Here is a 14041-nt window from a genome sequence, read left to right as displayed (position 1 = left end):
ATTTCAGTGGCCCAGGTGATCTGGTTCTTTATGTGCTGAGACCTGTAACCGCTGCAGGCCACATTCCCATGTAATAGATGGGGACAGCTCTAATCTGTGCTGTTTCTTATGAAATTAGGTGCACCTCTTAGTTTCTCCTAAATTACCCATCCAAATGTAGCAAAGTTTGATCAGCCCTGTTTATATGTAAGGACCATTAAAACCCTAGACATTTTTCTTTCAGAAGAGACAGCTAACTGAGCTGTGGTAAGTCTGTGAGCATCTCCAACACAGAGAGGCCCATGGTGGGAAAAAAAAAGAGAAGAAGAATGTTCTCCCCCCACCACCACCCTATTTGCCGTAACAAATCACTCCCTCCTTCATAGGCTGAATTGGATACAGATGCCTCCCCTGTTCTTAAGATCCTGCCAGTTGGGGAGCAAGATTACAGGCAAACTCAGTTCTCCTGTGTGGGAATGCAGAATGTTACCACTAAGTCAGTGGTTCTCAACCTGGAGTCCAGGGCCCCCGAGGGGCCACGAGCAGGTTTCAGGGGGGCCACCAAGCAGGGCCAGCATTAGACTCACTGAGGCCCAGAGTAGAAAGTTGAAGCTCCACCACATAGGACTGAAGCCCAAGGCCCTGAGTCCCACCCACTACCCAGGCTGAAGCTGAAGCCAGAGCAATGTAGCTCTGTGGGGGGCCCCTGGCAACTGCCCAGCTTGCTACCCCCTGATGTCGGTCCTGGCTTTTACATGCAGAAAACCAGTTACTGCGGCACATGCTGGGGCGGGGGGGGAGGCTCAGAAAGAAAAAGGTTGAGAAGATGCACTAAATCACATTTATAAATGTTGACGGAAGGGGCCTTTTTAGTGTGTTTATTCTATTACAGGACATAGATCCAAATTCTGCTCTTGAGGGATACCTCCACTAGGGAAATTTCTGAAAAATGTCCCTCCACCGCCGTCATCAACCCAGCAGTCCTGACTTCAAATGCTGGGTTTTTTTACACCACATTGATTAAAATCGCTTTGCACAAGTCTAACAGCTACTATGCTGAAAACTGTAGTGAATAATGCTGGGCTATATGCACCTAGCATTCTCTATGCCAGGGATGGGCAAACTTTTTGGCCCGAGGGCCACATCCGGGTATGGAGGGCCATGAATGCTCATGAAATTGGGGGTTGGGGTGTGGGAGGGGGTGAAGCTTCCAGTTGGGGGTGCAGGCTCCAGAGTGGGGCCAGAAATGAGATCAGGGTGCAGGAGGAGGCTCCACGCTGGGGGTGGAGTGAGGTGGGAAGATGAGAGCTCCAACTCAGGGTGCGTGGTCTGGGGCGGGGCTAGGGATGAGGGGTTGGGGGTGCAGGAGGGTGCTGGGACTGAGAGGTTTGGAGGGTGGGAGGGGGATCAGGGCTGGGGCATGGAAGGGGTTGGGGAGCAGGCTCTGGACAGCGCTTACCTCAAGCAGCTTCTGGAAGCAGAGGCATGTCCCCCCTCCGGCTCCTATGTGGAGGCATGGCCAGGCAGCTCTACGCCCTGCCCCAACCACAGGTGCTGCCCCTGCAGCCGCCATTGGCCATGATTCCAGGCCAATGGGAGTTGCAGGAGTTGCACTTGGGGGGGAGCATGCAGAGCCCCTTGACTGCCCCAGGTGTAGGAGCTGGAGGGAGGACATGTCGCTGCTTCCAGGAGCCGGGCAGAGCCACGGCACGTGCGGAGTGGGGCAAACCCCCGACCCTGCTCCCCATCTGAAGCGGTGCAAGCCCTGGACCCCACTCCCCGGCGGGAGCTTGAGGGAGGGATTAAAACATCTGAAGGGCTGGATGCGGTCCCCAGGCCGTAGTTTGCCCATCCCTGCTCTATGCAGTTACCAGTGGTGCAACTGAACCAGCCTTAGGGCTTGGCTACACTCAAAACTCCAAAACGCTGCTGTGGGAGCGCTCCCACGGCAGCGCTTTGAAGTGCGAGTGTGATCCCAGCGCTGCAGATACTCCACCTCCCCGGGGGGATTAGCTTGCAGTGCTGGGAGCCGTGCTCCCAGCGCTGGGGCACTGTTTACACTGGCGCTTTGCAGCGCTGTAACTTGCTGTGCTCAGGGGGGTGTTTTTTTCACACCTCTGAGCGAGAAAGTTGCAGCGCTGTAAAGCACCAGTGTAGCCAAGGCCTTAGAGATAGTGGGGAAGTACTTCAACTGTCCCTAGCATGAATACTCCTATTACACTAGTGACAGGTTTCAGAGAGGTAGCCGGTTTAGTCTAGTCTGTATCAGCTAAAAGAACGAGGAGTACTTATGGTACCTTAGAGGCTAACAGATTTATTTGAGTAAAGCTTATGCTCAAATAAATGTATTAGGGTTTGGTTACACTTGCAGCTGTACAGAGCTGGGAGTTAAAGCTGTCTTCGTACAGCTGAGCAGGGAAAGCGCTGTAGCGTGGCCACACTGACAGCTACCAGTGCTGCAGTGTGGCCACATTTGCAGCGCTGTTGGGAGTGGTGCATTATGGGCAGCTATCCCAGTGTTCAAGTGGCTGCAATGTGCTTTTCAAAAGAGGGCGGTGGGGTGGACTGTGACAGGGAGCGTGGGGGAGAGAGTGGATTTTTGGAGCTGACACTGTGTCAGTTCCCTGCCTTGCAAGTTCTGATCCCTTCCCCCACCCCTCTCTCATTCACTAAATGCAAATAGCCTTTTGTTTTTTTCCTCACAGACCAGATAAGCAGCTGCTCCGAAACGGACTCCCCACCCAAGCCACACTGCTTCTCTCCTCAAGTCCACAGCTAGTGTTTGCATTCATCCCTCTGCCTGCCTCTGCTCGAGCAAACGGTAGCTGTGTTTGTTTTTTAGATAAGTAGTTCCAGAAGCCCTGAGTTCACAACAAAACAAAGAGGCACCACAACAAAACAAAAAGAAAGAGTTATCTATACTTAAAAGCATTATGGGAAAATTCCGGAGGTCAGTTAGAGTGTAGTAAGATTAATCACTGTTTACACTGGCGCTGCAGCACCAGCGCTGTTCTCTTTACTTCCCTTGTCAAGGGGGAGAACAACCAGCGCTGTAGCCAGGGAGATACAGTGCTGTATGTGCCTTGCCAGTGTGGACGGGGAGTAAAACTGCGCTGTAAAGCCACCACCAGCGCTGTAACTCTCCAGTGTAGCCAAACCCTTAGTATCTAAGGTACCAGAAGTACATTAGTATAATAAGAATGAGTAGTAACTCCCTTAAAGTAAAAAACAAAAAATACAAAAAAACAAAAACAAATCTGGATTTACCCCCAACAAAGCTAAGAACAGAATCTGGCTTATGTTGTACTGCCAAAGACATAATACACAACACACAACAAATTATTTTATTTTGTTATGAAAAAATAAAAAGTAACATTTCAACCACTCTTTGAGCTTATAACGCCATTAATTTGACATATAACTAGAAGCATATTTATAAAATAACTGCATCTCAAATTCACTTTTATTTATTAGATTGATTTAAAAATGAGCATAATGCAAAACAGTAATTTAAAAAAAGCCACTAAGGCATGTTTGACTCATTTAGCAGCCATAAACAGGAAAACAGCATGTAAGGAACAAAGGGTAGCTGCACAATGGGGAAAATATGCTAGCAAACAGCAACTCACACTTGATAACTGATCTGAATATGTCTGGAGCCAACACCAGGTGCGTTATTTAAGCAGACTTAGGTGTGCCATTTTTGCAGCGTTTAGAGGCATGGAAATGCATTGTGTGGGATCCATTCCCTAGCAGCCATCCCGACTAAATAAGCATGTTTATCAGTTTACCAATTAAATGGTTTCTACTGTACCTCTGTTCTATTAACTCTTGGACCACTATTGCAGATCCTTGCATTCATGCATAACAACTCTTTCATACTGATGCATTCAATCAGCTATAATTTTTATTTAAGACCATGTTTTGCAAGTTATATCGCCTACATATAAAATTGCATTTTACACTTGGACGGGGAGGATTCCTGTTTGCATTCAAATAGGCTTGCAGAAAAAAAAGTCATACTGAATCATGATTTTTGCTGTAATCTCACAACATATACTACTCTTTTTTAAAAAGAAAAGATTAACGTTTTCTAAATATTTTTTCAAAGAGTTACAAATTTGAATTTAAAAGCGGACACAAAAAGCCAAAGCCCAAACCCAGGGCTAACCTTGACTGTTGAAGGTTACATCAATAGCATATGCATGAACTATGGCTAGGGTGACCAGACAGCAAGGGTGAAAAATCAGACTGGGTTTATAGGAGCCTACATAAGAAAAAGAACCAAAAATCGGGACTTTCCCTATAAAATCAGGACATCTGGTCACCCTAACTATGACTAAATGTCTACCATTTCTTTAGAGACACAAGGTAGGTGAGGTAATGTCTTTTATTGGACCAACATCTGTTCATGAGAAAGACAAGCTTTTGAGTTACATAGAGGTCTGGGAAAGGAACTCTGAGTATCACAGCTAAATATAAGGTTGAACAGATAGTTTAGCGCAGGGGTAGGCAACCTATGGCACGGGTGCTGAAGGTGGCACGCGAGCTGATTTTCAATGGCACTCACACTGCCTGGGTTCTGGCCACCGGTCGGGGGGGGTGCTCTGCATTTTAATTTAATTTTAAAAGAAGCTTCTTAAACATTTTAGAAATCTTATTTACTTTACATACAACAATAGTTTAGTTATATATTATAGACTTATAGTAAGAGACCTTCTAAAATGTTAAAATGGATTACCGGCACGCAAAACCTTAAATTAGAGTGAATAAATGAAGACTCCGCACACCAAATCTAAAAGGTTGCTGATCCCTGATTTAGCGTAAGTCATTAGCATGTATTCTAAGGGACCACTCAAGGTGAAGTGGCCCACTAACACACCTGTAGCCTTAGGACAAATAGGGGGATAACTGGGTTACAGACTGTTGTAATAAACCATAAATTCTTTCTTAATTAAGACCATGATTTTTTAGGGTCTAGCAAAGTTGTGAATTTAAGCTCCCAGGCTCGGCTTTTGAAAGTTTTGTGTGGGTTTACTTTGAGGATGAGAACTGATTGATTACTCTGTATCTGACCTCTCTGTGAAAACATTTCCTTAGAAAGCCAGGACACTGTCACAGCTCCAAATGCTTATGAGAATATTAAATTACATATTTAAACAGATTGTTTTGAATTACTTTTGTTCCCTTGGTGAGCACTGCACCCAGGGCTCAAACTGTTAAGCATTTAATAAGGGGAAAATCTTTCTCCACACACTAACCTTTGTTTTAAATAAAAATTTCCTGTGATTCTAACATTCAGTTACATTTTTTGTAAGAAGTGCTTTACTGTTAAACACAACATTATTCCATATTAGTATTCAGTAGAGCTACAATATAAAGAACTCACACTAAGATTCTTTGATATGAGCTAGTCCTCATACAGTTGGAGTTTTATTTCGCTCTCTGTCCACTGAAGTCCATTATAATAAACAATTTTTCTACAGCACATTCACTTCTGCCCCAGGAACAAACTAACAGAGAGGACGAGTATTATTTCTCCTCTAAATATACCCATATTTGCATATTTATTAAGTACAACTTTAGGGTGATTTTTAAGAATAAACTTTAAGAAATTCGTATTTACTGCAGCTGAGAGGAGATTTGGAAATACAAGGGAAGAATGAATGAATATAGAGCCAGCATGCCACAAAAAAATGACAGCCTTAACAAAAAAAACAAGCACACAGAGACAAATCTATTCAGTGACTAAAGATTTTATATTCTAGTATACAGAAAAAATAAGATTTTCAAAGCAAGGTGGGTTTTTTAAAACCCCGAAGCACATGTGGAATTATTAAATGAAAAACTAAGTGCTATTATACAAACGACTGTTTCTTGCAGAGATACCTCCCAGCATCTGGTACTTAAACCTTCCCTGGTTTGGGATGAAACATGGAATCTTTAGATAAATACAGCACAAACAAACTGTCCTAGCTTCCTGCCGCCCCGCCATTCCCCATGTTGAGGGCACAGACCTGCACGCTGTGCAGCCCCCTTCCAGTGCAAGTTTTAATCACTGAGGATCCTAGGCTTTTATAAAAGCCCTGCCAGGCCATATCACAGGCAGATCTGATTGTGTCCCATCACTGCCAAGTGCAGCTAGCCACACTCCACCCGCACCCAGCAGCACTAGCCAGGTGCACCCCAGCTGTGCAGAGAGCCCACAGCCCCAGAACCCTACCCCACAGGCCACAAGATCCCCACTCCTTGGGCAGCAGCAGTGCTCTGATGAAGGAGGCAGGTCAGTATCTCTTCTTGCCCCCTGCTAAGCTGGGGCCAAGCGCCCAGGCTGCTCCCCACCTACACAGTCTGACCTACTTGCCAGCCCACACCTGTCTTCCAGCCCATCTGCCATCACTCTACCCCTATATCTCATCTTCCCCTTAGAGTTGCCAATTCTGGTTGGATATATTCCAGGTTTCAATAGGACATATTCTTTAATTAAATATTAATCTTTAATTCCTGGAGACTCCAGGACAATTCTGGAGGGTTGGCAGTACCTCCTAGCCCCTCTCTTCACCCCACAACTGCTTCCATTTCCTTCTCCACCCTGACCCCCCCCCCGTTCCTGAGCCTACTCCTGCTCCCATCTCCTCCCCTACCCCCAAACTCCCCATCCTCCCACCTCTACTCTCCCCACCCCAGCCCCGCTAAACTTTGGGCTCGCCCCTCCCCCGCTCTGCAGGAAGGCTCTGGGCAGCTCTCCCCACCACAATGACCTGCCAACGCTCCCCACCCTCCACCCCACTTACCCGGGCAGCGAAAGCGCCGCAGCAGCCGGCGGCTGAGTTCTGCATGTCCCCTTCCCTTGCAGCACCACCTCCGCCTCAGGAGCAGCTCAGCCTCCCCGCTGCAGCAGCAGCAGCGCTCGGCCGCCAGGAGCCCCCAGTGCCGGGCATGGCTTCCCGCACTCCTCTCCCAGCCGCCGGCTCAGTCTCCTCCAGTCTCCCACCCCGTGCGCCGGTGCTGCCAAGCGACCTCCTGCCTGCTCCCCCCACACGGCGCACACGCGCGGCGCTGGATCCTTGGCGGCTGCTCTGCCGCCGGAGCTCAGCTTTGCTCTGCTACAGGCTGCTGCACAGAGCCGGGTTTAAATATCACACACAGCAGAGCCAGGTCCCCGGCGCAGCAGCCAGCTCTGTACTCCTGCCACGGCCCTGGCGGTGCTGAGCAGGGCTGAGGAGAAGGTGATTAACCCCTGGCACAGGGCAGCAGCTGGAGCCCATTTCAAACCAACCTTTCAGGGGAAGAGATGGGCGTAGGGTGTTTTTTTTAAAAAATAATTTTAAAAGTTCATTGAGCTCCAGAATCCTCCTCCCAGCACTGACGCAATCCCCAAGCGGCTCAGAGGGAGGAAACCCGTTCCCCCAGCACTTGTTCAAAGTCCAGCGGCTTACAGCTCTGCCATAACTTGGCTTCGTCTCACAGACACGATTGAGTGCTCGCTCGGGCTGCGTTTCTCTGCACGGACACCCACCCACACAGCCGAAGGAGAGAGCTGGGAGGGGGTTTATGCAGCAAGATGGACAACGCCTTTAGAACAAGTCGAATATTCAGAGCACTGCTGGAGTTTATTGGGTCTGGCACTCAGGGATAAGAGCACTGCACAAAAAAGACAGAGGATGTTTAACATGCTGCCGTACTTTTATCCGTGTTGTGTTTCAAAAATGTACTACCTAGGGTTTGATCCTGCAAACATCCATGCATCTAATTTTACTCACCTGAGTAATTAAGTTCAATGGACTGCTCATGTCGCTATACCCACAGGAGTAAATATTTCCCGGATCAGAACCCTTAGCCTAAAATATTCCAAAATGACTAGCACTTTGGGATGCCTAAATTGCCATTTGAAAGAGGCCTGATTTTTAAAGAGTAGGTACTCACTACCTTCTGAAATTCAAGCCTTTCTGGAGTGTCTCATTTTGGGAATGTAAAAATTAAGGTGCCCAACACTTTTTAATTTTTAAAAATATTGAGTAAGATCGTTGGGGTAGGTTCCTGTATGCACCTAGCACTGTACAAACAAAAATAGATCCCTATTCTGATAAGAGTATCTGGACACTACTGTGACTAATATTAAATAGTTTTTACTGGCTAGTCTGTATGTCGCATGATGATTTCTTCTTAACTATAATCATTTCCAGACTAGATCTGATGTGTTAATAAATGTTCTTTTAATCTGTTTTCAAAGTGGCCTTCAAGCATCCCCATGCTGCAATATATAGTTATGTTTATCTCAGAACAATATAGTATTTGCTATGAAATCTCATCCTGAACTCACTGCAAATGAGACCATAGGCCACAAACCCAAACCTATATGTAAATTAACTTTCACTATCTTATACTGGCATTCATAGCCAAAAACTGCATCAAATATATGCATCTGAAAATAAAATGACATTCTGTGTTTATGTTCAACATGCTGCCATTCTTTTACCATAAACTGGTGCTATACTCAAGGAGATTTATACATGGTTGAAAATGGACAGGATATAATTTTCCTGTTCAAAGAGGACAATGAAAGAACAGAAATAAGTAACAGGTTAGAGCAAGAAGACCCTATCTTATTCCGATTGAGTCAATGGCAAAACATGTATTAATTTAAATGGAAGCAGAATCAAGCTGAGAAAACAGTGATCGTTCCTACAATCCGTCTCAAAGAAAACTGTCTAGCCTAGTACTAACCCATATACTCCATGAAGTCTACCAAGAACTTCACTAGTAGCCAATCTATTGCTATATGGAAAGAGCTCAAAATGCTACGGCAATGGGCAGCAATCCAAAAGCCTGAGACACAGAAAGAACTAGAGACTGAGATGATTTTAAAGCCACATAGGGTTTTAACAAGAGATTCATGTTGAAACTGTACATAAACCGAATGCATTACCTCCTCCCCCCAAAACACACACACACACGCTAACCTGGTGACAGCCTTAACTCAGACTTTATTTGATACGCTTCATAGGTTCACACCCTTTCCGTTACAGGATGTTGATCTGCTTTAAGCTATACCAGTAAAGCTGAAATGGACAGGATATAATTTTCCCATATTGGTATAGTTAAAGTGGTACACTCTTCCTCCTGCAGATGTAGTTACACCTCTAGAAATGTAGTATAGCTAATGCTCATACAGGAAGGGGACTAAGCTATGCCAGTGCAGGCACCTTTATAACCAGTATAACTGAATCAAAACTAGAGGCTGTACTGGTATAATTATATCAAATAACACCAAAAATAATTCCCCTAAACCACCAGTTATGCAGGTACTAAACCTGTGTGTAGACCAGGCTCAAATAAAACCAGCTTTATTATTTGTAATAATACTTTGCTCTATCTTACATAGGAAAGTTGCTCATGAGGGGAATTTTCATTAAAATAGAACTGTGACCGGTAAAGAGATTTAAAATAATAAAGATAATAATAAAGTGATGATGTGAATATAATCTGAATTTGATCTAACATCGTCAGAAAATCTGTCACAATGGCTCTCCCAATTTAACAAAAGGGTATAGTCTCCTCTCAGTGATTTCATGTAATTCCCATTAATGTTATTGGGAGTTATGAAAGTGCATTAAGAGAATAATTTATCCTCTGGTTTGTGACAACCCTGTGAAGTGGATGGTGCTTCCATCTCATATTTCAAAAGGAGTTTGTGTTGACTCTGTTACAAACCACAATGGAAAAGCTATGTGCAGACTGAATAGTTTTCCAAAGTTAAACATTTTGGTGATTTCAATTATTTTTTTCCATTGCCAAAAAGAGCGTAGATTGTTTTAAGGTTTTAAAGGAATTTAGAACAGTTTATCAGGAGTTTCAAGGAACAAAAAGTCTACATTCTTGGTAAAATAATGGTCTCTATTGTCCTACAGGTGCACAGGGGAAGAAATTAAACATCTTTTTTAAGTGGAAGAATTTCTCTCCATTCACCAATTGGAGAAGATAGTCCATGGTGATTTAGAATGGTCACACTAGATCAGGCCCTCGTCCAGCTACTTTGGTATATTACCTCCAAAAGAAGTCAATACTTGATGGTTCAAAAAAAGTAAAAGAGCAACGTCTCCTACTCCTGTTCCCATAATGCACCTAATCTCAAACAAACCATCCCAATGTGTAGAAAGAATACTAAATATGGCATGCGACAAGCTTGGCTTAACAGTGAAATCTTTGCTGATCTTAAACACAGAAAAGAAGCTTACAAGAAATGGAAGATTGGACAAATGACCAGGGAGGAGTTTAAAAATATTGCTCAGGCATGCAAGAGTGAAATCAGGAAGGCCAAATCACACTTGGAGTTGCAGCCAGCAAGAGATATTAAAAGTAACAAGAAGAGTTTCTTCAGGTATGTTAGCAACAAGAAGAAAGTGTGGGTCCCTTACTGAATGAGGGAGGCATGTGGAAAAAGCTGATGTACTCGATGCTTTTTTTGCCTCTGTCTTCACAAACAAAGTAATCTCCCAGACTACTGCACTGGGCAGCACAGGATGGGGAGGAGGTGACCAGCCTTTTGTGGAGAAAAGTGGTTAAGGACTATTTAGAAAAGCTGGACGAGCACAAGTCCATGGGGCTGAATGCACTGCATCTGAGGGTGCTAAATGAGTTGTCGGATGTGATTGCAGAGTCATTGGCCATTATCTTTGAAAACTCATGGCCATCAGGTGAGGTCCCGGATGACTGGAAAAAGGCTAATGTAGTGCCCATCTTTAAAAAAGGGAAGGAGGAGGATTGGGGAACTATGCCAGTAAGCCTCACCTCAGTCCCTGGAAAAATCATGGAGCGAGTCCTCAAGGAATCAATTCTGAAGCACTTAGAGGAGAGGAAAGTGATCAGGAACAGTCAGCATAGATTCACCAAGGGCAAGTCATGCCTGACTATCCTAATTGCCTTCTATGACGAGATAACTGGCTCTGTGGATGAGGGGAAAGCAGTGGACGTGTTATTCCTTGACTTTAGCAAAGCTTTTGATATGGTCTCCCACAGTATTCTTGCCAGCAAGTTAAAGAAGTATGGGCTAGATGAATGGACTACAAGGTAGATAGAAGGCTGGCTAGATCGTCGGGCTCAACAGGTTGTGATCAATGGCTCCATGTCTAGTTGGCAGCTGGTATCAAGCAGAGTGCCCCAAGGGTTGGTCCTGGGTCCGGTTTTGTTCAGTATCTTCATTAAATGATCTGGAGTAGGGGTAGGCAACCTATGGCATGTGTGCCAAAGGCGGCACACGAGCTGATTTTCAGCAGCACTCTCACTGCTTAGGTCCTGGCCACCGGTCAGGGGGGCTCTGCATTTTAATTTAATTTTAAATGAAGCTTCTTAAACATTTTAAAAACCTTATTTACTTTACATACAACAATAATTTAGTTATATATTATAGACTTATAAAAAGAGACTGTCTACAAATGTTAAAATGTATCACTGGCAAATGAAACCTTAAATCAGAGTGAATAAATGAAGACTCACCACACCATTCCTGAAAGGTTGCCTACCCCTGATCTGGAGGATGGCATGGACTGCACCCTCAGCAAGTTTCCAGATGACACTAAACTGAGAGGAATGGTAGACACACTGGAGGGTAGGGATAGGATACAGAGGGACCCAGACAAATTAGAGGATTAGGCCAAAAGAAATCTGAGGTTCAACAAGGGCAAGTGCAAAGTCCTGCACTTAGGATGGAAGAATCCCATGCACTGCTACAGACTAGAGAGCGAATGGCTAGGCAGCAGTTCTGCAGAAAAGGACCTAAAGGTTACAGTGGATGAGAAGCTGGATATGAGTCAACAGTGTGCCTTTGTTGCCAAGAAGGGTAATGGCATTTTGGGCTGTATAAGTAGGGGCATTGCTAGCAGATCGAGGGATGTGATCATTCCCCTCTGTTCGACACTGATGAGGCCTCAACTGGAGTACTGTGTCCAGTTTTGGACCCCACACTATAAGAAGGATTTGGAAAGAGTCCAGCAGAGGGCAACAAAAATGATTAGGGGGCTGGAGCACATGACCTATGAGGAGAGGCTGAGGGAACTGGGATTTTTTAGTCTGCGGAAGAGAAGAATGAGGGGAGATTTGATAGCTGCTTTCAAACTACCTGAAAGGGGGTTCCAAAGAGGATGGAGCTAGACTGTTCTCAGTGGTACCAGATGACAGAACGAGGAGTAATGGTCTCAAGTTGCAGTGGGGGAGGTTTAGGTTGGATATTAGGAAAAACTTTTTCACTAGGAGGATGGTGAAGCACTGGAATGGGTTACCTAGGGAGGTGGTAGAATCTCCTTCCTTAGAGGTTTTTAAGGTCAGGCTTGACAAAGCCCTGGCTGGGATGATTTAGTTGGGGATTGGTCCTGCTTTGAGCAGGGGGTTGGACTAGATGACCTCCTGAGGTCCCTTCCAACCCTGATATTTTATGATGATTCTATGATTGCGTAACACTGGACAGAATAAAAACATTTGACTAACATCTTGTAGTATGCCATTACACTGCTTGCTGTTTGCAAGTGTCGTGTAGCTGTGCTGGTCCCAGGATATCAGTGAGACAAGGCATGTATAAGTTCTTTGTTTTTTGGACCAACTTCTGTTAGTGAGAGAGACAAGCTTTTGAGATCTGTGTAACTTGAAAGCTTGTCTATTCGATGAACAGAAGTTGGTCCAATAAAAGATATTATCCCACCTAACTTGTGTCTCTAATTAGACTGCCTGTCATCATTTTACTGTAGCTTGACTAGCTGCAAGTTACTAATTACCTAAAAATTATTTAATCCATTATAAACTATAGCCATAGCATTGGAGGCACATGAGTAGTGTATAGGCAGCAGGAGGTGAGGAAAGAAAGGAACTGAAATTAGAAATATAGGTAGTGGCAATGTTGTGCAAGGACTTGGATGATTAAGAGGAGAGACCTGAATATGAGAAGGAGCCAGGAAAAGAATTCAAAGAGGGGAGTGACAGCGATTTTCAAAAGTACATTTGAAGTAGAAGGCTGCATGATGAGATGTGAGTAAGCCAGAAAGTGGGAGGTTATAACAGTCCACAAGAGATATGCCAAGGCATGCACAGGGGGGGCTGTTGTGGAAAAGGAGAAAGGAAAATCTAAACTTTAGATATGTTATCATGAAAGAACAGATAAGAGTTTTAGCAAGATCCTGGATATGAGGAAGAGAGAAAAGACTCAAATGGGACACATCTGTTTGGGTAATGGGTCAGGTGGTGTGGTTTTCAACAGTGAAGGAGGAAGAGGGAGTGGAAAAGGCTAGAAATGAGAAGGCTCTCTTGTCTCCATATTTAATAAGATAGTGGGACATCTCTGTAGAGATGCAACATTGGACAAGGGTGGTGCTGGTGATGAAAAAGCCTCTCCCGTGGGCGAGGAAGGACAGTCCAGTGGTTAGTTCCTTGCTCTGCTATACACTTTGTGACCTTAGGCAAGTCACTTAAGGCCAGTTTTTCGAAAGATATTTAGACATCTAAAGATGAAGATAAATGTCTGGTGGGATTTTAATATATACCAAGGTGTTTATCTCCTACTGAAATCAATACGAGCTTTTACATAGCCTACTAGGTTCCCAACTGTATTTTTAGGAAGTCAAACACTTTTAGCAATCTGTCCCTAATGCTCTCTGACACACCTTATTTCACAAGTGAGGGTAAATACATTCAATATTGAGAGGTGCTCAGATACTAACATAAGTACCTGAGATAGTACTGCCCTCTCTCGGGCATCAGCATAGAGACAACAGTTGGAACTATATAAGCAAGCCGAGCACCCTGGGAGACAGTTCCAGGCACCCAAGGAAATGGAGAAGCATCAGCAGGGAAGTAAGAGGGGAACCAAAAAAACCTGAAGATATAAAAATAAAGGATGGACAGTAAGTGAGGAGGAGGAATCCCTGGTGCAGAGCATTTACTTTTCATTGTTCACAAATTTGTTACTCTTTAAATGCACTGAATGTTGCCTTCTCACATTATATAAGAAGTCAGAATGTAAGGGTTGACATCCACATTTAAAAAACCCCAGTCTATTCCCTTATAATCTTTCTCT

The 14041-nt window shown here is 44.5% G+C and overlaps 1 protein-coding gene across 6 annotated transcripts in view; it reads right to left on the bottom strand.

Moving 5' to 3' along the window:
- Positions 1 to 14041, bottom strand: part of SULF2 (sulfatase 2) — a 255156-nt gene that overhangs the window by 100326 nt on the left and 140789 nt on the right. For 2 of the 6 annotated variants that reach the window (XM_030532955.1, XM_030532960.1), the window contains exon 1: positions 6774 to 7252. The exons of 3 other annotated variants lie outside the window; for them this stretch is intronic. The gene's annotated coding sequence lies outside the window, so the exon portion shown is untranslated. One more of the 6 variants, XM_030532959.1, reaches the window with a different exon arrangement.

Source organism: Gopherus evgoodei, chromosome 14 (genome assembly GCF_007399415.2).
Source record: "Gopherus evgoodei ecotype Sinaloan lineage chromosome 14, rGopEvg1_v1.p, whole genome shotgun sequence".
NCBI lineage: Eukaryota > Metazoa > Chordata > Testudines > Testudinidae > Gopherus > Gopherus evgoodei.
The sequence above is the reverse complement of the archived record's forward strand: the minus strand, read 5'-3'. Positions and strand labels throughout refer to the sequence as shown.